The sequence below is a fragment of the Chrysemys picta genome, chromosome 8, assembly GCF_011386835.1.
Source record: "Chrysemys picta bellii isolate R12L10 chromosome 8, ASM1138683v2, whole genome shotgun sequence".
NCBI classification, from domain to species: Eukaryota; Metazoa; Chordata; order Testudines; family Emydidae; genus Chrysemys; species Chrysemys picta.
In genome coordinates this window covers 14,366,010-14,392,533 of record NC_088798.1, presented here as the reverse complement: position 1 = coordinate 14,392,533, position 26,524 = coordinate 14,366,010, and the positions used below count along the sequence as shown (strand labels likewise).

The 26,524-nt window shown below is 43.4% G+C and overlaps 1 protein-coding gene across 21 annotated transcripts in view; it reads left to right on the top strand.

Moving 5' to 3' along the window:
- The window catches only part of DAB1 (DAB adaptor protein 1), a 709,559-nt gene that overhangs the window by 449,770 nt on the left and 233,265 nt on the right, over positions 1–26,524 (top strand). For 6 of the 21 annotated variants that reach the window (XM_065553889.1, XM_065553902.1, XM_065553897.1 and 3 more), the window contains exon 1: positions 1,732–1,957. The exons of 6 other annotated variants lie outside the window; for them this stretch is intronic. The gene's annotated coding sequence lies outside the window, so the exon portion shown is untranslated. Of the gene's footprint in view, positions 1–1,731; positions 1,958–2,309; positions 2,422–26,524 lie in introns of those variants that run through there. 9 more of the 21 variants (XM_065553898.1, XM_065553893.1, XM_065553884.1 and 6 more) reach the window with 4 other exon arrangements.

The following is a 26,524-nucleotide window of genomic DNA, read 5'->3' as shown; positions in this document are numbered from 1 at the left end:
AATAGTGGGTTTCACATATTTTAATGCAGGGCGCCAACCTGAGCCTGAGAAGGAGCCAGAATTTACCAATGTACATTGCCAAAGAGCCACAGTAATACATCAGCAGCCCCCATCAGCTCTCCTCCCAGCACCTCCCACCTACCGGCAGCCCTGCCGATCAGTGCCTCTCCCTCCCCCCTCCACACCTCCAGATCAGCTGTTTCGTGGCATGCAGGAGGCTCTGGGGGGTAGGGGGGAGGAGCGAGGGCATGGCAGTTGTCATATTTGCCTCAGAAAAGACTATTTCACTAGTGGGAGAAGTATATGTTTTCTCTATGTGTATTTTTGATGATGTTTGCTAATTTGGTTTTGTGTTATAGGATCTTTTAAGATGAAAGGGGCTATAAAAGTAAGATGTTTATAATTTTGAATCTGATTAGTTATTCTGTTAGGGGAATGTCCCCATTGACTTCAATGGAAGAAAGATCCAAACCTTTGTGACTTAGAATTGTTTTTCCTTTTGCAATTTACCTGGTTAGCTGTGGTCGATCTCCTTTTTTTGTATTGATTGGAGATAAATCTGGTAAAGGAACTAACCTCCGGAATGTACTTCTCCTCTGTATGTAAATCTTTTCAGGAAGTGCATGACAGCCTCTGTTTTGTATGGTTCTACGTTTGTACAGAAGCTGTTATCACAGAATAAGTTTAATGGGTCGTGAATTGTGTGTTGAAAGGAGAGTCTCTCTAGGACTCCTGATCTGCTTGCAATAGACCTATGGGCTTGGCAGCAAGTGCATTAGGCTAAATATGCTTATCCCATTGACTCTGAAGGTAACAGCCCTCAATGCCTCATTAAATTTTCATGGGTGACTGAGAGAAGCCTGGAGGAAAAAAAACCCCATTAGCAGTATCTATTATGGGGTCTTCTGAAAAGCAGGCCCGGTGGCGGCAGCAACACCACACAGCTTTCCAAGAAACCTGTTTCTTGTTGGACGTTTGCAAGGCGAAGCCCTACATTGGCTGTTTGGTTCAGATTTAGCCTCCCCCCGAAAGGAGTGGTGAGAAATGGCTGCTGCACTGGGAAGAAGCGTGCAAAAGGCTCCCCCTTGTTGTTAGGGTGACTAGACAGCAAGTGTGAAAAATCAGGGTGGGTTGTGTGTGTGGGGGGATGTAATAGGAGCCTATATAAGAAAGACCCAAAAATTGGGACTGTCCCCATAAAATCGGGACATCTGGTCCCCCTCCTTGTTGCTGAATGCTTAGGGCCCCTAAGGGGCGTGGGGGGCAGTGGGGGCGTATCCTGCGCTGGCCCAGGGCTGGACTAGCTGCTGTGCTTGGGCTCTTGCATCGCTTAGCCCTGTCCTGACCGTGCAGTGCCCACGGTATGGACAACAGACAGCTGGTGGCTACCCCCTTGGCCCCTGGCACCGCCCTGCATCCCCGCCCAGATGGGAGCGCCTGGGACGCGGGTGGCAAGACAAGAGGCAGGTGTGGGTGGGAGCCACCTGCGCGTGGGGTAGGGCCAAGTGTGGCTGTGGAAATGTCCGCGCTCCTGGAGGGGGCAGGTCCTGCCGCGTGTCCTCTTGGCCCCGGGCTGGTGCCTTACCCGCTATGCACCGGCCCGGGGGACGCGGGAGAGCACAAGGGGGGGCGGGAGTGGGGGTGAGACAGTCTGTGAGCAGCGATGCTTCTCTCCCCGCCAGGGAGACTGAGAGGGGTGGGGAGGGAGCCTCTCTGCGCACCCCCCCCCCCCGCCTCTGGAGAGGAGGCGGCGACCCGGGATCATCTCCTCCCCAGCCCCCTGCTCCCGCCTCTGGGCTCGGCTGCGCGCGGACGGAGGTCGGGGGGCAGGCACCCGGGGAAGCGGCTCTCCCGGGGTGGCCGCGCCACGTGCGCGGTAAGGAGCCGGAGCCGGAGCCGCTGCCGCGCGCGCCATGGGGAGCAGAGGGACGCCGGGCGCCGAGGTTTGCCGCGGCAGGTTAGTGCTGCGAGAGTCTCTTCCCAGGCAAACGGGGGCTGGCGGCGGCGGTTGTTGGGGGGGGGGGGGGGGGGGATTGGATGAGCCGCTTGTGCGCGCATCTGTGTGTGTTCCCGGATAGTGCACAGCAGCTGGGGCTTCTCCTGGGTGGCACCGAATAGCAAGAGCAACGAGAAGTGCAGCCTCTGCTCTGCGGGGATAACAACTCCGGGCTCTCCCTGTCTATTGCAGTGGTCTCTCCGTCTGGGGACGGGGGTGGGACTTTGGGAACGGGATGGACCGGGGGGGGGGGGACAGAAGGGGTTGCCCGGATATTGCCATGCTGGAGTTGGGTGGCAGCTGCCACGTGCAGTCGTGGTGGAGAGAGGGGGCAAGGAGGAGGGTGCCTTCTTGTTGCTCCCCTGAAGAGTTGGCTGGTTGCCCCCATGGAAGGAGGGCGGGCGGCCCCAGGCACTGCCTCCTTGGTGAGTGGGGAGGTCAGGTCGCCGCTGCGTGCAGGAGAAGGGATGTGGGGCAGAGGGCACCCTATAGCTGCTGGAGAGGGTGGTGGGGTGGGCAGGAGGGCCTTTCTACCGCCCCTCTTGCCCCCTCATTACAGGGCAACTAGCAATTCCTCCTTCTCCAGCCTTTGGCAGCAGTTTTTACCCATTCGCATCTGCACCTTGCAACCCCCCCTTTGCTCCCTCCCCTCCCCGTCCGCACCAGAACAAGCGGAATTTTCTGTCCCGGCTTCTAAGCGATCCGTGGAAACCCCCAAGATTCGGTCTGAAATCTCCTGTCCCCGAGGTGCCCGGCCCCAACCAAACCCACAGCAACGCCAGCCTCACCCCAGAACACACCAGCCCCTGGGGTCCAAGCAGAGAGGAAAGCCAACAACAAACGTGACCTGGTTGAGTGATTATTTTTTTTGCCTTGAGGATCCCCGGGCTCCTGACGAAGCGCTGCGGATGGGGGGAAGCTGAGTGTGTGACCGAGCCATCATTCCCATGGTTCAATTAGATCTCCACGCACAGCCATGTTATTGTGACAGCCCCGCACCAAGACGCCCCTTGTCTTGCGTTTGCTGTTACGCACCGTTATGTTGTTGGCGTTTGGGGGTTCCCGGGGGCTGTTGGTGAGGGAATTGCCAATCCCACGTTCAGAGCTTTGTTTCTGATTTTGAATAGCGCTTTTGCAAACATCCCCACGCTCCCACCCTCCAGAAACCCTAAAAGTACACATTGAAGTGAGCCGCATTGTTAGTGTCCGCTCCAGTTCCACGGGGCTTGCAGCCCGTCTATACCCTGATGGCTGGTCGGAGATGATCTTACACCTGCAATCTGTCTTTTTGATGATGCGCCTCCTGAATGTATTGCTGCTGTCTACAGTAGTTTTAAATAAGGAGCGCGTTAGCTGAGGGCGCATTTTAAAAGCACTCATCTGTGTATTTGTTTTCTTTCCCGGAAGACGTATTGTGAGTTGAAAACCAACCGCAAACGGGATTGTCTGATGGAAATTTATTGTGGAAATATTTAGAACCTAAGGGAGGAGAAGTGGAAATGCCGACTTCACTGAGTTGCTTAAATTAAGTAATAGGGCTATCCCCCGGAGCCTGGATCCCCTGGCAGTCCATAACATTATGGTTAAAACTAAGCTCCCTGATTTAAAGCTAGTCCTCTCCTAAGGGCCCGATTCTGCAATTGGACTGTACACCTGTGTAAAAGTTACTCAGGAGTAAGGAGTCAAAATGTTCATGTTGAAAGTTTGCACACTTACTGATGGCTCTCTGCTAATGCATAACATTGCAAACCTCCCCTAGTCTCATTATTAGTGTCCTTTTTAAAAATTACAGACCAGATGAGGGATTCCAGATTCCTTGCAGTTCCAACAATGCACAGTCAAGGAGCTGGGTTTAAAAAAAAAAAAGTGAAAATTGGCTTTAATAGAGATGTTCCTTAAATGGAATTGGATAAAAATTTTCATAGTAAGACCTAATAAGAACTGTGGGAGGAAGGCCATTTGGTCTTCAGAGAGGTTTTAATATATGCCCTTAAGTGAATTAGTGTTCAAAATACCGTGATCGCAAGCTCTTAACTACAGTAGGGTGTTCCTATTGGCTTGATTCAAGTTTGGAATGCATTAGGTTGTGAAAGAAATCACAATGTGAATGGTTGGGGAGAATCTCAGGGAGATTCATTGGAACATTTCTGAGAGTGTTCAGTCTTTGGGGCAGGAGTAATTGTTTTTTGATCTGTTTGTAGACCAGCTAGCACAATGGAGTCCTGATCCATGACTGGAGCCCCTAAGCGCCACCACAATATAAATAATAATAATAATAAAATTATGGGAGAGGGTAGTGAACAATCAAGTACAAGAATGTTTTGTTTTATTGTTTTTTATTAATCCTGGCACTTGTAGATCACTGTTTAGTTTTAGTTTCACTGTAAAGTTGTGTTCTGTTCATTTCAACACAATAAACTAAACTTTAGATTCTTTACCAAAATAGTTTTAAAAGCCAAATTCTTGATTTTTCTTCCGCTTGCTTAAATTTTGAATACTCAACTAAAACGCTTATTCACCTTTATTGTTTTCAACTACTCACACAGAAAAAACCTTATTGTTGATGAGACTCATCTCTGAAGCTGTTTCACAGTATGTTTCCATTGCAAGACACACAATTATATGAAATGATTGAAGAAAATATTGTATCGCTTATTGTTTTTCTTTTTCTTGCTGCTATACTCACTTAAGCAAAAAGGAAATTATTGCTCAACATTGGATTGATATTCATTCAGATATGTACATTGTTTTTTGAAGAGGTCCGTATGAATTTTTTTGTTGTTGAGCGGTCTAAATGCAGTTGATATCTAAAATAGAAATTAAAACTGAGAGCTGAAAGGCACATTTTCAGACTTCAGAAGTCAAACTGCAGGTGAAATTAGACTCTAGTTTACACAGTTGTCATTAATTTCTCTAATTACATGCATTACACACTTGCCTTAAATATACTGGATTTTTTTCCCCCAACTAATTCTTTTTTTCTCACAGTGCATTTAATCACCATGGCATATGAGTTCAAAACTTATTGTCCCCAGTGGTATAGAAAGAATTTAGTCTGTGGACTGTACATTGGCACTGATCTCCCTTTAACAGCCCCTCAAGATATGGATGGAAGACAGCCACCCTCATGTCTCCTGGTAGGATCTGCCTTCCGGACATTAGTGCTTGCACACATCATTGGTTTCATCTTACGAGGATTGAAATTGATTTTCTTTTTTCAGCTCAGCCTGTGAAAGATCCAGTGTGTGCCCCTTGACCTGTGGCCCCACATGATGAAGTGATACCAACAGTCAAGGATCTTGACTTGAGGCAGCTACAGGGCATCAAAAGTAGTAGCATCAGATTGAGCAGGTTATGCTGAGGCAGTTAGGGCTAGAGCCACAAAGGGGACTCGGGCTTTGTATTGCAGCACCGAACTGTAGGTGCCCTGCTGCCTAGTAGATTTCCCAGCCCTGAGTTAGAAGCCCAGGCACTCTCTTCAATGCTAGGGGAGAGTTAGGTGTCTAAGAATGGGATTTGCAAAAGCCAGCACGCTGAGCAGGGAGCTGTCTAAACTAGCCAGTCGGAAATGCTGAGAAGAGGGCTGTAGCCTAAGCCCCACCCCTCCAAAGAAATTAGCGGCCGAATTCTGGACTGGAGGGATGCCTAGCCAGGAACCCCCTGCTGGAGTTAAACACCTAAACCCAGTTCAACCCTTTCTCAAGAAAACCAGTGGTTGTGCCCCCATTATATCCTAGAGCCATGTGGTTAGACCATTCACCAGGGATGTGGGAGATTCGGGTTCAAATTCCCACCCTGTCTGATTCAGAGCAGGGACTTGGACCCCACCCTCCCACCTCCCTGCCCTAACTGGGTGATAGGGTATTCTGCGGGGGTGGGGAGAGGAAGCTGGGTGTTTGTCAATCTCTGGGGTTGAAGCTTTGTATGAAAGCCATAGAGTGAGTGAATGACTCTCTTGCCTCATGGTTAGAGCAGTCTCTTGGGAGCCTCATGTCTCAGTCTCTGTGCCAGTGCCAGTGAATATGGGTAGGTAAATGTGTAGTTTGAGGATTCTGCTGGAGGATTTAGGAGGCTTTGTGCATGCCCACCAAAAGAAATTAGGTGCTTTAGGAAATGCAGGCCTCTAGGGTATTTAGGTGTCCGCAAGGTTAGGTGGCAGCTGAGCAGGGGTTCTGAGGATCAAAATTTTGGATTTAGGCACTTAAAGTTAAGCATTTAAATCCATTTTGGATTTCACTATCTGTCTACTTAACACTGTGAGCAAGCCACAATGGAGGTACAGTCAAGAAGGTACAGGAGGCAGATTCTTTAGGGTCAAGGGCCAGCAGTTATGGAATACTCTGGCCTTTCTTGTTCATTAGAACACATCCTGGGCAACTTTTGATTAGATTTCCCTAGGCCTCTCCTGAACTTACTTGGGCAAACTGTTCATTTAAAAGTACATCAGCTTTAGTTGTTCTTTTCAGCTGCCAAGAGGTCATTGGACACGTGTGTCTAAATAACCATTTATTTATAACATGCTTTTTACTGTCCACCGTGCACTTGCTGATGCTGTTTTTAGACTATCATCAGGTCCAGTCCCATAATCTCACTCATGCAAAACACATGACAACCATATTGCCATCCTTAGGAGATCAAAAATCATGAGCTGGATTCCCTCTCTTTCCCTCCCCCCCCCCCCCAAAAAAATCAAGATTTAAAAAAAAAATTGTATTGCGTTTTTGGTTTCTTATGATTTTTGAACTCTGCCCATCCCCTGCATATGACAATTGGTGTTTACAACTCTGCCAGATTTATTAAGTAAGGTGATTCTGGCCCCCATTACAGGAGCCCTCATCCCCACATCTGCCCATCCCCTGCTCAGCAATTAATTTTGTCACCCTGTCTCTCCATGAGTTCTGTCCCTTTCTGGTGGTCCCCTCAGTTCAGCTCACCCACCCCATTCACCCCCATGCCCTTCAGTTCAATTTCTTGCAACCTCCACCATCAGTTCAGCCCCTCCTCAGTTCAGTGACCCCCCCCCCCCAGCCTCACCTCTGCTGCTCCTGAGCTTTTCACCCCCTTCTCCCAGACCTGGGGGTGGGGGCTGCAACAGGGTTTCCTCTGCCTCTTCCCAGCCCAGGTGATGGAGGGAAGAGGAGCAGATGTGCTTTCCTTCCCCCCCCCTCCACCTCCAGGAGGGCAGCAGGGAGAAGGTAAAGGAGTTGCACTGAACTGCTGGGCTCTTTGCTTCCTCCTTCTCCTTCCCATCCTGTGATAGCAGTGGGGAGAGATACAGCTGGCTTCTGGCAGGGCTGATGCTCGTGACAGTGCAAGATGAACTCCATAACCCTCTGAAATCCCATCACTTGTGAAAATATCACTATAGTTGACAGTACTTTGATGACTTCAGTTAACTTGATAGGTCTGCCAACCCATCTTATCCCATCCCAGCCCCAGAGGCTAAGTGAATCTCTTTCTGTCTATCTGTCTTTCTGACTCTTTGGGTTTCAAGTATTGCAAGGTTTTGGTCTGTCAGAAAAGTCTCTTGGTTTCTGTTTGATAAAATATGCTAACTAACTGCAGCCAACCTGCCCTGCTAATATGGGATTCTCCTGAAGATGAAGATATGCCAACAGCAGTTAAATATTGTTTACTGGAACCTATATAATTTTATGTTTAGGAAAGTGGATGGTTCCAGGGAATAGTAACAATGATTTTTTTAAAAAATGGTTGGCTAAAGTTTTAGTCACATAAGTAAGTGGCCTGATTTTCAAAAGTGCTGCTTACTTGGCCACGCTTACTGACGTTAAGAGGGACTGCTGGATATGCAGAACTTTTGACAATCCAGCCGATTATTTAGGGATATAGAGCGTGTCACTTCTCAATCACACATTCATGTCCTGTGCAGGTAAGTAGTGACCAAAAATTGTTCTGTTTACCTTAGCTACTTATATGGCTCTATTACTATAGTACTTGAGCGCCTCACACTCTTTAATGTATTTATCCTCACAGCATCCTTGTGAGGTAAGGAAGTTATATCCCCATTTTACACATTGGAAACTGAGACACAGACAGATTTGCCCAAGATCACACAGGAAGTCTGTGTGTGGAGCAGGGAATTGAACCCATTCCTCTTAAATTCCAGACTTGCATCCTAACCAGTGGACCATCCTTCCTCTCACTTCTGTGTGAAAGGCAGATTGTATAAAAGATTGTCTGGTTGCCTGTGCAATTTGTTCAGTGGCCTCTGTGAAATGAGTTGGTGGTCCAAACCTCTTTCCTCCCTGTCAGGTGTCTGCATTGCAAAAATGCTATAATTGACAGATTGGCTGGCAGTAACATCAAAGAGGACAAGGACTGAATGAGCATGGAGACTGAACTACCATCTCACCTTAGCCCTTTTGGTACAAGGTTGAGGCATGTTAGTACGATAGGGCGGAGTGAATAAGACTTTACTGTTGTTCCTTTTCTGGGGATAAACTTCACTTTTCTGGACTGTCAAGTCTTTTCCACCAGCATTAAGTTAATTCAAAGTTGTGTAAAAGAGACCTTAGCGGCCTCTCAGTCTGGCCTTTCTTTATACCGATAAATCAGCTATGTGCATATTTTTTGCGCATTACCACTTGAAAATGCATGTATTCTATTAAACACGTATAAAAAGCCAGATATTCAATAGGATTTCATCAATCTAAACCTCAAGTGCCATTTGGCAAAATACCTTCTTCCTTTGTATGGCAGTTCTCTATTTCAACAATAATACAAGACTTGGGGATGAATATTGATTAACTATATGAACATTTCACTAAGCATTTTAAATAAAAACATTTAACCATCTCACCAATAATTAAATGGATTAAAAAGTATGAAGTTGAAACAGTTTTAAAAGGTGGCACACAGACTAAACTCCATACTTTGCCAATAATACAAGGATTTTGCCCAGGCTAGCTTAAATAAAATTACATTTCATGGCCTTGGCTTAATAATTTCACCCATAAATCAATTCTGCTTAAAAGAAGTAGAATTGTTATTGCCCCATCCTTCGTAAACTAAAAAGGCCAGCATAGTGGGATGCAGAAAAGCGGTCATATTATTTCATGCAATGTCATCTGTGTAACTAATCTCACACAGTCAACCATCATAATGTTCAGATGCTAAAGGTGTAAGCAGTGTTCAGACATGTAATGCATAAAATTGCTGTTCTTCTGTTTGAGTTTTTTTTATTGTGGCGTTAGCAAATGTTATGAGAATCCACTTAAAAGTAGTTTGTATAAATAACGACTGTATATTTTTCATTTGCCATGCATACAGTCATAGGCCCTAGTCCTAGCACAGACCCCTCCTTGGGACTCCACATGGATTTAGGGTAGCAACTGCAAAGCTATAACTGCATGTGGGTCTGTCGTGAATAAAGGGAAGCATGTAGCTGTGCTGCCCCAAGTGTCACTATTGCCTTGTTGCCCCACCCCTTGTTTTTTGGAGGGTCTGAGTTACTTACTTCACCCCTTTCTCTGGAGCGGATTACTCCCCTGTGCATTAGTTAGCATCTCAGTTTGACAGGTGCTGGGGATAGAATCAGGATTCTTCCCAATTTCCACCCCCTTCCCAGAGTCTCAGGGCCAGGGCCGGCTCCAGGGTTTTGGCCGCCCCAAGCAGCCAAAAAAAACCCATCCCCAAACCCGCGATCGCGATCTGCGGCAGCAGGTCCTTCGCTCTGAGCCGGAGTGAGGGACCATCCGCCGAATTGCCGCCAAATAGCTGGTCGTGCCGCCCCTCTCCGGAGTGGCCGCCCCAAGCACCTGCTTGACAAGCTGGTGCCTGGAGCCGGCCCTGCTCAGGGCAGCACCTGCCCTTCCCATCATCCCATTGCAGTTAGCTTAGTGGAGAGCAAAAGGAGTCTTACCCTTCCTCAGGAGGTCCATCGTATCAGAAGTAGGATAGTCTGATACCTGAGGCTACCCTGCCCCCTGCTCGGCCTCTTACCCCCAAGGCCCCACCCACCGCTCACACACCGGGGGGAGAGAGGGGAGAGGAGCGAGTGGTGGGCAGGGGGAGAGGGGGATGAAGAGGAGTGAGCAGGAGGGAAAGGGAAGAGAGGGAGCTGCAATTTAAGCCATTGCTTCTTTTCCTATCCTCAGAGGCTAAGAAGAACAATTTTTCTCTATCCTCCTTGTAACAACCTTTTATGTACTTGAAAACTGTTACCATGTCCCCTCTCGATCTTCCCTTTTCCGGACTAAACATACTCATTTTTTTTCAGTCTTCCCTCATAGGTCATGTTTTCTAGACCTTTAATCATTTTTGTTGCTCTTCTCTGGACTCTCTCCAGTTTGTCCACATCCTTCCTGAAAAGTGCCGCCCAGAACTGGACACAATACGCCAGGTGAGGCCTAGTCATAATGCAGTAGAGCGGAAGAATTACTACTCCTGTTTTGCTTACAACACTCCTGCTAATACATCCCAGGATGATATTTGCTTTTTTTGCAACATTGTTACATTGACTCATTTAGTTTGTGGTCCACTATGATCCCCAGATCCCTTTCTGCAGTACTCCTTCCTAGGCAGTCATTTCCCATTTTGTATGTGTGCAACTGACTGTTCCTTCCTAAGTGGAGTACTTTGCATTTGTCCTTATTGAATTTCATCCTATTTACTTCAGACCATTTCTCCAGTTTGTCCAGATCATTTTGAACTTTAATCCTATCCTCCAAAGCACTTGCAATCCCTCCCAGCTTGGTATTTTCCGTAAACTTTGTAAGTGTACTCTCTATGCCATTAGCTAAATCACTGATGAAGATATTGAACAGAACCGGACCCAGAACCGATTCCCGTGGGACCCCACTCATTATGCCCTTCCAGCATGACTGTGAACCACTGATAACTACTCTCTGGAAATGGTTTTCCAATCAGTTTTGCACCCACAATATAGTAGCTCCATCTAGGTTGCATTTCCCTAGTTTGTTTATGAGAAGGTCATGCAACACCATATTGAAAGCTTTACTAAAGTCAAGATATACCATGTCTACGACTTTCCCCCCTATTCACAAGGCTTGTTACCCTCTCAAAGAAAGCTTTCAGGTTGGTTTGACATGATTTGTCTTTGACAAATCCATGCTGACTGTTACTTATCACCTTATTATCTTCTAGATGTTTGCAAATTATTTGCTCCATTATCTTTCCAGGTACAGAAGATAAGATGACTGGTCTGTAATTCCTTGGGTTGTCCCTGTTTTCCTTTTTATAGATTGGCACTATATTTGCCCTTTTCCAGTCTTCTGGAATCTCTCCCATCTTCCATGACTTTTCAAAAATAATCGCTAATGGCTCAGATATCTCCTCAGTCAGCTCCTTGAGTATTCTACGATGCATTTCATCAGGCCCTGGTGACTTGAACACATCTAACTTGTCTAAGTATTTTTAACTTGTTCTTTCTCTATTTTAGCCTCTGATCCTACCTCATTTTCACTGGCATTCACTATGTTAGACGTCTAATCACAGCCAACCTTCTTGGTGAAAACTGAAACAAAGAAGTCATTAAGAACTTCTGACATTTCCACATTTTCTGTTGTCCTTTCATTGAGTAACGGGCCTACCCTGTCCTTGGTCTTCCTCTTACTTCTAATGTATTTGTAGAATGTTTTCTTGTTACCCTGTATGTCTCTAGCTAATTAGATCACATTTTTTGCCTTGGTCTTTCTAATTTTGTCCCTACATACTTTGTGTTATTTGTTTATATTCATCCTTTGTAATTTGACCTAGTTTCCACTTTTTGTAGGACTCTTTTATTTTTTATTTTTTAGATCATTGAAGATCTCCTGGTCAAGCCAGGGTGGCCTATTGCCATACTTCCTATCTTTTCTATGCAGTCGGATAGTTTGCTCTTGTGCCCTTAATAATGTCTCTTTGAAAAACTGCCAACTGTCTTCAATTGTTTTTCCCTTTAGACTTGCTTCCCATGTGTGCTTGCTATTATGTTTTTAGCAGGCATACTACTGATTTTGCAAAACTTTAGATTTAGATGTTCTCAGAAAATGACCCTATAGTTGCAAGATGTGCATTACCTTAATGAGCAGTCAGTGGAAATCTGTGTAAAAAAAGATTTGGAGGATATTTTTCAGAAAACAGATGATAAAAAAAATATCAAGCCCACTGGAGTTGCTTGTAATAGAATTGTATAAATATAGAGCTTGAAGGAATCTCAAGAGGTCATCAAGTCCAGCCCCCGTACTGAAACAGGACCAAGTAAACCTAGAACATCTCTGACAGGTGTTTATCTAACCAGTTCTTAAAAACCTACAGTGATGGGGATTTCACAACCAAACTCCATTGGAAGCCTACTACAGAGCTTAGCTACCCTTACGGTTAGAAAGTTTGTACTATTATCTAACCTAAGTCTCATTTGCTGCAGATTAAGCCAATTACTACTTGTTCTACCTTCGGTGGATATGGAGAACAATTGATCACCATCCTCTTTATAACAGCCTTTAATGTATTTGAAGACTATTATCAGGTCCCCCCTCAGTCTTCCTTTCTCAAGACTAACATACCTAGTCATTTTAACCTTTCCTCATAGGTCAGGTCAGCCTCCATCTGAAGCAAGGGGGGAAGATTCATAGGAAGGGTTGCAGACTAAACTGGATGAGCAAACATCTCAGGTGGTTAAGAGAAGGCAGAAAGCCTACAAGGAAGGGAACATTGGCGGGATCAGCAAGGAAAGCTGCCTCTTGGAGGTCAGAAAGTGTAGGGATAAAATGAGAATTGCCAAAAGCCAAGCAGAGCTGGACCTTGCAAAGGGAATTAAAATCAATAGTAAAAGGTTCTATAGCCATATAAATAAGAAGAAAACAAGGAAAGAAGAAGTGGGATCACTAAGCACTGAGGATGGGATGACGATTAAAGAAAATTCAGGCATGGCCCAACACCTAAACAGATACTTTGCCTGAGTTTTTAATGAGGCTAGTGAAAAGCTTAGGGGTAGTGGTAGGGTGGCTAATGGGAACAAGGATAGGCAGGTAGAAATTAGGAAGTCCAACTCAAACAGTTTAATGGGACTAAATCGGGGAGGCCTGGATAATCGCCATCCAAGAATATTAAAGGAACTGGCACATGAAATTGCAAGCCCAATAGAAAGGATTTTTAATGAATCTCTAAACTTGGGGGTCATACCCTATGACTAGAAAATTGCTAATATAGTTCCTATTTTTAAGAAAGGGGGAAAAAAAGTGATCCAGGAAACTACAAGCCTGTTAATTTGACCTCAAAAGGTCTTGGAACAAATTTTGAAAGAGAAAATAATTCAGGACATAGAGGTTAATGGTAATTGGGATAAAAAACAACATGGTTTTCCAAAAAGTAGATTGTGCCAGACCAACCTGGGGTTATTAGTAGAGTTGTTCAGGGATTGGTTTTGGGATCGGTCTTGGGACCGATCTTATTTTAACATTACTGACCTTGGCACAAAAAGTGAGAGTGTACTAATAAAATTTGTGGATGACACAAAATTGAGAGGAGGAATTTCATACAAGAAGATCTGGATGACCTTGTAAACTGGACTAGTAGAAATGGGATGAAATTTAATAGTGCAAAATGCAAGGTCATAAATTTAGGGACTAACTACAAGAATTTTTGCTATAAGCTGGGGATGTATCAGTTGGAAGTGACAGAGGAGGAAAAAGAGGTGGGTGTATTGGTTGATCACAATGTGATGTGACCGTGAAAAAGACTAATGCAGTTCTAGGATGCATCAGGCGAGGTATTTCCAGTAGAGACAGGGAAGTGTTACTACCATTGTACAAGGCACTGGTGAGACCTCATCTGGAATACTGTGTGCAATTTTTGTCTTCCGTGTTTAAGAAAAATGAATTCAAACTGGAACAGGTGCAGAGAAGGGCTACTAGGATGATCCAAGGAATGGAAAACCTACTTTATGAGAGGTGACTCAAAGAGCTTGGCTTGTTTAGCCTAATCAAAAGAAGGCTGAGGGCAGATGTGATTGTTCTCTATAAATACATCAGAGGGGTAAATACCAGGGAGGGAGAGGATATAATGGATATAAACTGGCCATCAACAAGTTTAGGCTTGAAATTAGGCGAATGTTTCTAACCATCAGAGGAGTGAAGTTCTGGAACAGCCTTCCAAGGGGAGCATTGGGAGCAAAAACCTAACTGGCTTCAAGATTGAGCTTGATATGGTTATTGTGGGGATGCTGTGAGACTACAGAGAATTCTTTGCCAGGTGTCTGGCTGGTGGGTCTTGCCCACATGATCAGGGTCTAATTAAGCACCATATTTGGATTGGGAAGGAATTTCCCCCCAGGTCAGATTGGCAGAGACCCTGGGGCTTTTTCACCTTCCTCTGCAGTATGGGGTACGGGTTACTTGCAGGTTTAAACTAGTGTAAATTGTGAATTCTCTGTAACTTGAAGTCTTTAAACCATGATTTGAGGACTTCAGTAACTTAGCCAGAGGTTAGGGGGTCTATTACAGGAGTGAGTGGATGAGGTTTTGTGACCTGCAATGTGCAGGAGGTTAGACTAGATGATCATGATGGTCCCTTCTGACCTTAGTGTCTATAAGTCTCTGAGGTTTTCTAAGCTTTTTATCATTTTTGTTGCTCTCCTCTGGACTCACTAGTTTGTCCACATCTTTCCTAAAATGTGGTACTGACAACTGGACACAGTACCCCAGCGGAGGCCTCACAGTTCCACGTAAAGTGGAACAGTTATTTCCTGTGTCTTACATATGACGCTCCTGTTAATACCACCCACAATTATATTTGTTGTTTTTGACAACTACATCACATTGTTGGCTCACATTAAGTTTGTGATTCGCTATAACCCTCCATCTTTTTCAGCAGTATTACCATGTAGCCAGTTATTCCCCATTTTGTAGTTGTGCTTTTGATTTTTTTAAGAGAAGTATTTTTAACTTGTCTCTACTAAATGTCACGTTGTTGATTTCAGACCAAATCTCTAATTTGCCAAGGTCATTTTGAATTCTAATCCTGTCCTCTAAAGTGCTTGCAATCCCTCCCAGTTTGGTGTCGTCTGCAAATTTTATATGCATACTCACCACTCCATTATCCAAGTCATTAATGACAATATTGAATTGTATCTGAATGAGGGTATTATCTTTGTTAGGGAATCTGCTTGCTATCAAGACCAAAGTTATTAAGGGCATTGCTTGTTTTTTGTGGTTATGTTGATGATATAAAGAAGGAATACAGCGCCTCATAAAAGTGCTTTTTGTAGTACAAAGCTACTTTATTTCTCAATAGCATACTAGGGACACTATCATAATTGACTTTGGATTATTGCTATAGCATTGGTTGAGTCCCTTCTTGTGAATGTTCACCTGTCTGTAGTGTTGGACCCAGCCTTCGAATCCCACAGACTTCCAAGCTCATTGGGTCTGAGAAGCATCCAGACCCTCTCCCTAGCTCTGGCCTCTTAGGGTGTTTCTACATAGCAACTAGACACCCACCACTGGCCCGTTCCAGATGACTTTTGCTTATGGGGCTTGGGCTGTAGGGCCGTTTCATTGCGGTGTAGATGTCTGGGCTTGGGCTGGAGCCTTGGCTGTAGGACCTTGTGAGGTGGTAGCCCCTCAGTCCGAGCCCGTTGGCTGTAGCCTTGGCTGTAGGACCTTGGCTGTAGCCCCTCAGTCCGAGCCCGTTGAGCCCAGTCAGCTGGCATGGGCCAGTTGTGGGTTTTTCTTTGCTGTGTAAACTTACCATCAGGCACGCTCCCAGAGTGCAGCCTCTCTAACTGGGACTCTTTCCTGGGATGTGGGGCCCTGAGACCAAGTCTCCCTAGCAGCTTATGCTCACTGTCCCCAGTTCCACCTCACTCCAGTTTACAGTTTTAACGCTTTGGGGACAGGTAAAGCAAGGAACGCAGGCTTTGTAAAGTAACAACTTAAACATCACACATTACTCTGAGGCTATGTACACAGTACAGCATACACTGGTATAAATTATGTTGCTCTGTGGTGTGAATAAGCCATCTCCTGAGCGATGTAAGTTACACCAACGTAAGCACCGGTGTGGACAGCACTGTGTTGGTGGGTGAGTTTGTCTTGCTCGTGGGTGCTGGAGTAATTAAATCGATGGGAGAGCTCTCTCTCCTGTCGGCTTAGAGCATCTGCACTAGCTGCTCTATAGTGGCGCAGCTGCGCTCCTGTAAGCCCTGTAGTGTAGCCGTAGCCGTAGAAAGCAGATGAGAGTTACAGATCTCTGGAAAACCAGCAAACACCGAAACTCAATTCCCTCTCTCCAGTGTTCTTGCCACTCCTAAGTGACTTTTGGGTTCTGGTCAGTATCCTTCAGGGAAGTCAGGGCCATACTGCTCAGTCTTCTGGCGATGGTCTGTCCACTGTCTTGCTAGAGAGTGTGTCTCTTTTTTAAAAGCACGCTTTCTCCTTCTATCTTCCCATTGTGGATTTTCCATTCTCCAGCACCGCTAGCCCTTGTGAGCTGGTGGGCATAGAAGCTTACTAAAGCAGATAAGAGTAATTAGCAAGTCAGTAGTTTTGGCAGCCAGCAGATGACTCTTTTTTTTGTTAGGTCTCCATAAGGCGAGAAACATGCCTTCCTTTTCTGGGCTTGCTATGCAGCGCATGAGACTACAAAAATACTGGTTCAAATAGCTTCTCAACATAAGGGTCGTACAGAAAAGGGAAGTTCTAATCTGCAGGTTTACAATCATAAAAGATGCTCACAGAACTAAATAAGATTCATAAATTGATGCAGATATGTTCCCTAAAATGGTCACAATGGTACAATAAACTATTCCTTTTCAGGCTATCAGTAAGATTAATAACACGCTTGATCTGGGAGAGTGCGGGACTCACAACCTGTAAGAGATCTTCTATAGGAAACCCCAAAAATTTTGAAAAGGAAGATGTAGAATACAGAGATAATAGATCTTAAGAAAAATAAAACTTTTTATGTTTTTGGAAAATTGTAAATAAGTACAGCATTATTTAAACTTAATAGGTTTCTACATGCATCAGGTATTACCAAGTTGCCATTGATTTGCTGTATCACTATATTCTGGGCATCTAGAGTATTTTTTTTATTGCTCAAATCTATTTTTCTTTTATCATATCTTATAGGGATGTCTCTACAATTATGCCTGCTGTAATACTTACTGTTGTTGACTGAAGACAGTCTGCAGTCAGCTTGTTTAGTGTGCATTATAAAATTTAACAGCTTTGTAAACCCACAACTGTCTTAATTAAACCTATTATGTAGAGCTACCAAGAACATTTTTTTCCAGTTAATTTAAATATATTGTTTTGGCCTAATAAATAAGAATATCGGCCTGTAGCTTCATGTTTAGAATTTGGAGATGCAAAAACTTTAAATATGCACATTTGAAGACCGAATTTGAACGACTGTGGAATTGAATGAATGTCATAAATGTTGTTTGCCTTTTACTGTACAAAGTTGTCATGAAATGTTAAAATATAAACAAGATTGGTTACTGCAGAAATAACAGAAAACATATTGGCTACTTTTCAACCCAAAGAATTATACTTTGCGTTAGTGTTCACTGTAGGGACTGTAGAAAAAATGAGAGAAAGCGTGTAACTACATTAAAAGGAAAAGAACCACTTCTGATCCAGTCACCTTAGTTGCAACTCCCACTGAATCGAATGGGAGTTGCATTTGTATATCTGAAGGCACAGTTAGGCTTACTAAAACAATCATTAAATAGGGCAGATTCTAACTTGAACTGTAAACTTGAACTTCAGTGGGATTCTTTGGGTGCTTACGTACTTTTCTGGATCGGGTCCAGAATGCTCAGCAACCTACAGGATTGAGCCTCCACTCAGAAGTGGACAATGTGTTTGTAATTTGACCAGTTTCCAGTATTTTTGCCCAAAGGGTGGCCTTGACAGCTGACTCACATGGCATGTGATTTTTGGCAAGTTAACATAGGATATGTTGCTTGAACTCTGCATTATATTTATAACACTCCTTTAATCCTCATAAGCACTGACCAGTATCCAAGTGGGGCGGAAGAATCAGCACTGCATTTAGAAGGATGCAAATATTTTTAATCAGTTATGGTTTATTTCTTCAATTTTATTCTCTTTTGACTTCCTTGTGTAAACCTTAAACTCAGACAGTTTAAAAATACTGTATTTCGCTTGAGGCTTTGGAGATGTTTGCTTTCTCTTAATCTTTGTTCAGTGCCAAAGTTAACTTTGGTGGGCTGCTAGTGTTCCGATAGTTTGCACCTCGGGGCATTGGTCCATTAGGGAATTCAGGAAGTGGGATTTTGGGAGTTATGAATGTGATTAAGCCAAGCATAAAGATAATTATGAAAACGGAAAACTACTTTTAAACTTTAATGCGATTCAGCTGATCTTCATAAAACCATACTGCTATTTAGTTAAGCAACAGTCAATGCAGCAAATATTTTATTAATATTTCAGTTTTACAGTTCACTCCTTTATGTAATAAAATACGTTGTTAAGTGATTTCCTTTCTTATTGCCTTTTATGCCAAATGTTCTTCAAACTCTCAGATATAAAGTATATCAACAAATTAATATTTCTTTATTGCAAGATGAGATTGACCTGATAGATGTAAGTTCATCTTGTGTCCTAACTGTACATTTACCATACCACAAAAGTACGGATCTTTCCTTAATCTATATTTCCCCCTCTTCATCATGGCAAAGGTGGTGTGTGGGAATTCCTTCCTGTGATAATGTTGCTCCCTGTATATTAGTTGGTTCTAAGCTAGTCAGTGACTGTTGCACAGTCCCGTTGGCAATTTCACACCAGGATCCTAGTCTTCTATACCTCATTAGAAAGCTTAGATGTTAATTTTTTTAATTAAATCTTAGTAGCAAACAAATCAACGGGCAATGCTCCTCCACACAGTGTGTAGTCAGCCTGCAGGAATATAAATACTGTTGCTGAATTTAGGAGGGATCATTTTATGACCAATAACACTGGTAGTTGTGCCTGCTGGATAAGATAATCAAATGTCACAAGGATGATTGCAGAAAGGTCAGAAATACTCTCTTCTCCGCCATTGCCATGTACCATTTCACAATTGGTCAGATCCATGATTTTTGCCTTTTGATGAAGTTTGTGTTGAGTAATGCTGGAGGGAGGAGATCAAATGTAATGCACTATTTGACTGATGCAGTCTGACAAATCAGGTGGTCCTTAGATTCTCAGTCAGAGAGAGAGATCCTCTCAAAAACGTTGGGTGAGATTCGCAGTTGATATAATTTGGTGCAGCTTCTTTGAAGTCAATAGAACTCCGCTGATTTACATCAGCTAAGGATCGGGCCCATTGTTGCTATGGTACATTTATCGCAAATGGTGATAGGTTTGGGTACATGTTGCTTTTCAGATAGAAGTGAGAATTGCCATCGAGCAAATCCCCCTGTGCCAAGCTTGAGTTGCTGGATTTACTGCAAGATGATCCTGTGGAAGATGTGGAATCCTCCTCAAGACACAACCTGTGGAACAACGCTAATAACTGCTCCACAACCACTAAAACACTCTCAGGACTCTTATGGGTGGATGGAAATAGCCGGTGGATCTTTGCAATTGGGATCCAGTGGCCCAGCCCCTATGTCTCTGGCACTTCTGGCCCTGATCCAGCAAAGTACGTTAGTTTGGGAATAGTCCTATTGACTTCATTGGGAACTACTTACAAGCGTAAAGTTATGTGTATACCTAAATAATTTGCTATCTTGGAGTCTTAGATCCAGTAAGGGTTTTAGGCATTGTAATGCATAACCCAAGGGCACCCTGCCACCTAGTGGAATTCTCAGCCCTGAGTTAGGGGCCCTGGCTCCCCATTCAAAGAATGAGCAATTTAGGTGTCTAAGAAAGGGATTTTGAGACGCCAGCAAGTTGAGCAGGGAGCTGCCTAAACGAAATGCTGAGGAAAGGTATTTAGGCACCTAATTCCCATTAATCTGGGCCTCTAGGTGCCTAATTGATGAGCCAGAGAAAGGCGCCTTCCTCCGCTTGGGGATCTCCGCTATGAACCCTCTCCTGGAGGCAGGAGAATAAGTCAGGTCAGCTGCTGAGGTAACCCATACCCTAGCATCTGAAATCCAGACCTTTTTTGTAGAAAAACTCCACCCCTTTATAGCCAATAGCCTGGGCACTCACCTAGGACACAGGAGATTTGAATTCATGTCCCTACTTAGCACAGGGACTTGAACTTGGGTCTCCTACATCTCAAGTAAGTGCCCTAACACTAGACTATAGAGTCAATCTCTGTTTTTCTCTGGCTCAGTTATAGAATCATAGAAATGTAGGGCTGGAAGGACCTTGAGATGTCATCTAGGCCAGCCCCTATGCTGAGGCAGGACTAAGTATACCTAGATAACTGACAGGTGGTTGTCCAACCTGTTCTTAAAAAATCCAGTGACGGAGATACCAAAACATCTCTATTCCAGGGGTGACTTGTCCTTTTAACTAGAACGTTTTTTTCCTGATATCTAACCTAAATCTCCCTTGTTGTAGATTAAGCCAATTGCTTCTTGTCTTTTGTTCAGTGGGCATGGAGAATGATTGATCACCATCCTCTCTGTAACAGTCCTTAACATATCTGAAGACTCCCCCCCCTTTTGTCAAGAATATACCCCATTTTTTTAAAACCTTTCCTCATAGGTCAGGTTTTCTAAATCTTGTATCATTTTTGTTGCTCTCCTCTGGACTCTCTCCAGCTTATTTACATCTTGCCTAAACTATGGTGCTCAGAACTGGATACAGTATGCCAGTTGACGCCTCACCAGTGCTGAGCAGAGAGAGGCAATTACCTCCCATATCTTGCGTCTGACATTCCTGTTAATACCCCCAGAATATTTGCCTTTTCTGCAACTTCATTGCATTGTTGACTCATATTTAATGTCAGCTGCTATAACCCCCGATCCATTTCAGCAGTATTACCACCTAGCCATTTATTCCCCATTTTGTAGTTATGCATTTGATTTTTAATTCCTAAGTGTAGATTTTTGCATCTGGGCTTTATTGAATTTCATCTTGTTCATTTCAGACCACTTCTTGATTTTGTCAAGGTCATTTTAAATTCTAATCTTGTCCTTCAAAGTGCTGGCAATGCTTCCCAGTTTACTGCCACCCAAAATGTTATAAACATACTGTCTACTCCATTGTCCAAGCCGTTAATGAAAATATTGAATAGTACCAAACCCAGGACAGACCCCGGCAGGACCCAACTAGATATATCCCCCCCAGGTTGACCGCAAACTATTGATAACTACTCTTTGAATATTTAATTATACGAAGTAGAACTGCTTCAATAGGAGAGGTTAAGGGTATGTCTACACTTGGAGCTGGACGTGTGATTCTCAGCTCATGTAGACGTACTCACACGAGCTCTCAGTGAGCTAGGGTGCTAAAAGTAGTAGTGTAGCTGGGGTAGCATAGGGAGCAGCAGCATGGCCTAGCTGTGTGGTATACATGAGGTTGAGGTGGGTTTGTACTCAGTACAGCTAGCCTGTGTCACTGCTTGGTGCTGCTCTGTCTATGCAACTATTCTTAGTGCAAGTATATCTGTGCAACATGGGAATCACACCCCTAGCTCATAGTGTAGACATAGTCTGAGAGAGATCTACCCTAGACTACCTTGTAGCCTGGTGGTTTGGGTCCTCACCTGGAATGTGAGAGAACTCTGTTCAACTCCCTACTCTAAATCAAGCAGAACAGGGATTTGAAACTGGTCTCCCACATCTCAGGTGGGTTACTGGTATTTTGGGCACACGTATATATTTATACAATTCATATTATTTTGCTCTCCTTTTTCTGGATTGTGCTAGATTCTCTCCTGCTGCTCCACAGTGATTTTTAAAATCTGATATTTCTATGCTGGGTGATGCAGGATGTATTTTGCTAGTCAACAGAAACAGACCTGTCAATCTTTTCCTATGCTAGCTTGGTGTTTCCCAAGGTAACTTGGAAAACTGGTTTGTTTAGCAGGAGAAATGGGTCTCAGGGAATCAGTAAAAATTGTGTTGCCCTCTATGAAATTAGTTTTGGGTCAAATTTGACATCACTGACACTGAATATGTCCCATTTCATTATTACAGAGTACAGTACATGGATTGTCATATATCGGGATCAGCGCAGACAATGCTCTGGGAACTGTAGTTTCTAGGCTTTTTCTGCATATTAAAGGTGATTGTAGTCTTACGCCATGGTGTTTGCACTGTTTTGAGGTGGCTAAGGTATAGCAAAGCAGGAGAACCTTTAGAGGTAGTATAGAGACTACCATGTATTTCAGAACTTTGTCTGAAATCCTCATCAGTGATGAATTGCCTCATTAAAAGCTGCCTAGGTAAAAGGTGTTATGTAAATGGAAAATAGTAGTAGTATTTGGTGCTCAAGATTCTGAGATGGACCTGGACCAACCTCCTATATTAAGTTGTCATCTACATAAAAGTAAAGCAAGTCCTTACTTTATCAGAGAACTCATTGGGAATGCAGCTGAGTGTGGTTTCCTGCAATAATTGCTTGGAGAGAGAGAGCACAATCTCAACGAATCCCAAATTTCCTGCTATCCAAACCAAGGTGATGCTCCCCTGATATCTACAGGTTCCCTCTTCCTCCCCCAACATTCAGAAAATTTAATTTGTACTGTAAAATGCAAAGGGTTGACTTGTTGAGTCACCATAAAAATAGCAATACTGGATCAGACCAATGGTACATCTTGCCCAGTATCCTGTCTCTGACCAGTGGCCAGTGCCAGGTGCTTCAGAGAGAATGAACAGAACAGGACAATTTTGAGTGAACCATCCCTATCATCCAGTCCCAGCTTTTGGCAATCAGAGATGTAGGGATACCCAGAGTCATTGATGGACCTATGCTCCAAGAACTTATCTACTTCTTTTTTGAACCCAGTTATACTTTTGCCCTTCACAACGTTCCATGACAACAAGTTCCACATGTTGACTAGGCATTGTGTGAAGAAGTACTTCCTTATGTTTTTCTTAAATCGTCTGCCTAATTGTATTAGGTGACCCCTAGTTCTTGTGTTATGTGAAGGGGTAAATTACACTTCCTTATTCACTTTCTGCACACCATTCCTACTTTCATTGACCTGTATCATATTTCCCCCTCAGTCATCTCTTTTCTAAGCTGAACAATTCCAGTCTTTTTAATCTCGCTTTATATGGAAGCTGCTCCATACCTCATTTTTGTTGCCCCTCTCTGCACTTTATTCAGAGTTTTGCAAAAAACCTCACACATCCCCTTCAGCTCCAATCACTAATGCTCAGTCCATCAAGACAAGAAGGAATGTCAGTCTATTTTACAGTTTCCTAGAAAACAGGGATTTTGGACTAACTCTAGTTTTGATGCTAGTAAACCATTCTGTCAGGGCTGAAAGGTTCACCAGCTAGTTGCAGAGGTCTGTGATACTGCACAAAGCAGACTTGTGTACTTCAGGCTTGAAGGAGGCAAAATCATTTCCATTAGATTGTCTCATTAAGAATTTAAGGCTTGCTGCCTGAGATAACTGTTTATACACAATGCTGCCTTTGTGTCTTTATCTTTGGGTCTCTGCTGGGGTCATAATGATTCCCACGGTCACTCCCCATAAGAAGATAGGCTGTTGTGGATAAAGCAGAACATATGGTTGAATGGGATGCATTGTGCATTAAGATGTACTGTTGGCTTGTAAATATGAAAGAACAGAGAAAGTGGAGAAAGTCTTCTACACCCACTCTAAGAGGATGACATTAGTATCTGGGGAGCATATTTTCAGTGGTTTACAGTTAATAATAGCATTCTTAGATGCTGCTGTTAGCAAAAGACTAGCACACAGTGGGCAATGTAGAAAAGGCTGTGTAGAAAAATATCTTAGAATCGTCAGTGCAGTTTTTAACGTGGTGTGAACAAATAGTGCTAATGAATTTTTAAAAGTTTAAGAATTATATGGATATGGGAGTAAAATTCTTACCTTCTCTTTCCCTTCCTTACATACGTTTTATTTGTTAATTTCCTTTCTTTCTCTGTGTTTATGATCTTGTTTATCTTTATCTCATGTCTTATAGAATTTAAGTAGTAATAAAAGATAAAATATTAATATTATGTGTATGTCCCTTCTCTTAATAAAAATATGATAAGGAAGAAGTCAGAGGCAGCAGGAATTCCTTAGAACTTAGACTGACGCCAGTTCAAGAAATATTTCCTTTTCCTTTTTTTATATTTTACATACATACATAATTTTTTTAGTCTAAATAAAGTGTTGAAATTGCTGGCATCATCTCTTGGTGAAAGTGTAGAACTACAAATTTTTAACACTGTACATCCACGTTTCTCAAACTGTGGGACTTGCCCCCTTGAAGGACTTCTCATGGGTTGGATGTCTTAATTGTTCTTCAGCATCTCAGTAAGTCTCCAGTGTTTGTGGTTGCAGGGAAAGACTTAAAAATGTGCCTCAGACACAAATAATGTGGCAGTGTCTACCTGAATTTGTAGAGAGCCTGAAACAATAGCTCCAATGTGTGAATTGCCCCATTCATTTTAATGGCCATTAACTCAACTGCCAGTAATAATCCTTTAAATGTAAATATTGTTAACCATTTCATTGTTCCCAAAGCATGTAAGAAAAGAGAGAAAGTATCATATTATGAAGGTCTATCCAGAATTTGCCAAAGTATGGGGTGTGTCCCTCCAGTATGTGAACAACCGCTGGAGCAGGATGTATGGAAAATGTCTGCATTAAGATGGTTAGCCTTTCAACACCACACAATGAGGTTAAAAGGGGAGTGTGATTGGTTTCAATGTCTTGTAGGGAAGTTTGCTAAATGTGGTTGTATGCTATACTAAGCAAATTATTTGTACTTTTCTTCTAAAAACTTGTTAAACGTAGGGCTCGTCTACACTGGCACTTTACAGCACTGCAACTTTCTCGCTCAGGGGTATGAACCCCACCCCCCCGAGCGTTGCAAGTTTCAGCGCTGTAACGTGCCAGTATATGCAGTGCACCAGCTCTGGAAGCTACTACACAAGCCACATTAAAGTGCTGCGTGGCAGCGCTTTAACATTGCCAGTGAAGACATGCCCATAATTACATAGGAATGACCATAGCAGGTGAGATTAATGGTCCATCTAGCCCAGTATTTTGTCTTTCAGCAGTGACTGTGCCAGATGCTTCAATGGAAATGAACAGAACAGGGTAATTGTTGAGTGATCTGTTTTCTTGTCATCCAGTCCCAGCTTCTGGCAGTCAGAGGTTTAGGGACATCCACAGCATGGGGTTGCATCCCAGACCATCTTGGCTAATAGCCATTGATGGACCTATCCTCCAGAAACTTATCTAATTCTTTTTTGAACCCAGTTATACTTTTGACCTTCACTATAACCCCTGGCAACGCATTGCACAGGTTGACTGTGTGTTGTGGGAAGGAGTACCTCCTTCTGTTTATTTTAAGCCTGCTGCCTATTAAATTCATTGGGTGACCCCTGGTTCTTGTGGTATGTGAAGGGGTAAACAACACTTACTCATTCACTTTCTCTGCACACACCCCTCAGTCATCTCTTTTCTTAGCTGAACAGTCCCAGTCTTTTTAATCTCTCCTCATAAGGAAGATGTTCCATAGCCCTAATAATTTTTGTTGCCTTTCTCTGCACGTTTTCCTATTCTAATATATCTTTTTGAGATGGGATGACCAGAACAGCGCACAGTTTTCAAAGTGTGGGCATACTATGGATTTATATAGTGGCATTATGGTATTTTCAGTCTTATTGTCTACCCCTTTACTATAGTTCCTAACATTCTGTTATCTTTTTTTCACGGTCACTGCACATTGGGCGGACGATTTCAGAGAACGATGCACGATGACTCCAAGATCTCTTTTTTTGAGTGGAAACTGCTAATTTAGACCCCACTATTTTGTCTGTATAGTTGAGGTTATGTTTTCCAATGTGCCTTACTTTGCACTGATCAACATAGAAAATTGTTCTACTGTTGTGGTTATAAATATTTCAAGTGAAGAATATTTATCTAGTCTCATGTCAGATACGGTTATTTAAGAATAGTTTGGAGATAAATGTATTCACTATGGACCAGATGGCGCCATGTGGATTCACATCCGGAGATGAGAATCTTTGTCTGCCGTTGCAGAAGAGGAAGTCAGCTGACTGATGTATCACTCTTTTTTTTCCCCCAGAGAGATGTGTGAGAGAGTGAAAGGTCCCGGGAAAGGTACACCCATCACCTTACCCTTGTGAAGAATCCACTTGGAAATTAATGCAGCTTGATAACTCATGAGTGGAGCATCTTTTATGCTGGGGTAGCCCAAAGGCAGCAACTGGCAGGAAAGACCTGTTAGAATAAATCTACCAGGAGGCATCACAGAACTATAGGAAACTCTCTGAGAGAAACCTCAGTGTTTCTTGATTTGTGTCTGGGTTTTTCCATATAGGAGAGTTACTTGATCCCGTAAAAATAGTTACCAGAGTGTGTAAATCAATGGATAAAAGGTGATGGCTTTGAATGTGAAAGGAGTCACATTAAGCTTCAGCATAGAGTAAAAGTGCAGAT